The 880-nt window shown below is 46.7% G+C and overlaps 1 pseudogene; it reads left to right on the top strand.

Annotated features, from left to right (window-relative positions):
• The first annotated feature begins 466 nt into the window (after positions 1-466).
• LOC124709179 lies at positions 467-584 on the top strand (annotated as a pseudogene).
• Positions 585-880: the final 296 nt, after the last annotated feature.

Genomic DNA, 880 nt, shown 5'->3' with positions numbered 1-880 from the left:
TCCTTCTTCAGTCTCTTCTGTATCAGATGTGATGGATGTGTACAGAAATAGGGTTGTACCTGCAACAACAACCAGTTTATTACCTGACAAGGTAATGATGTCTTCGTCAGCCTGGTTTGTCGACGCTGCATCCAACACACATGAAAACATCCACACTGAAGTGTCCTTCATCATTAGTATCGTGTGGGCTGACGTCACCAACTCGTTCACCAATACAGTCATTCCATACACCATCTTGCAATCGTCATAGATTTTCGATTGTAGATGCACTCGAAGATAATACTGCGATTTATTAGCGGGATACGTTATTAACGTTACCACAAACGACATTGTGATGAAGCTCTTGTGGACTTATTCAGACAACGCTGCTTTAGAATATGACTAGAACTAAAATAATATATCATATTCTTAATTATGCATGATACTTATCAACTATTTTCTATTTATGTTAGTACTACTAAATCCAGGCAACGGCCTTGCCGCAGTGGATACACCGGTTCCCGTGAGATCACCGAAGTTAAGCGCTGTCGGGCGTGGTCAGCACTTGGATGGGTGACCATCCCGGCCGCCATGCGCTGTTGACATTCTTCTTGGTGGACTCAGCCTCGTGATGCCAATTGAGGAGCTATTCGACCGAATAGTAGCGGCTTCGGTCAAGAATCCCATCATAACGACCGGGAGAGCGGTATGCTGACCGCACGCCCCTCCTATCCACATCCTCCAGAGAGGATGACACGGCGGTCGGATGGTCCCGGTAGGCCACTCGCGGCCTGAAGACAGAGTACTACTCCATCCAGTGACCCTCTCATGATGCCTTGATTGTCCTATCCTAGCTATCGATGAAGTACTTGCCATGACTGCCAATATCACAGCAGCCTTT

The sequence above is a fragment of the Schistocerca piceifrons genome, chromosome 7 (genome assembly GCF_021461385.2).
Source record: "Schistocerca piceifrons isolate TAMUIC-IGC-003096 chromosome 7, iqSchPice1.1, whole genome shotgun sequence".
Lineage (NCBI taxonomy): Eukaryota > Metazoa > Arthropoda > Insecta > Orthoptera > Acrididae > Schistocerca > Schistocerca piceifrons.
This window is presented reverse-complemented; position numbering and strand designations above follow the sequence as displayed.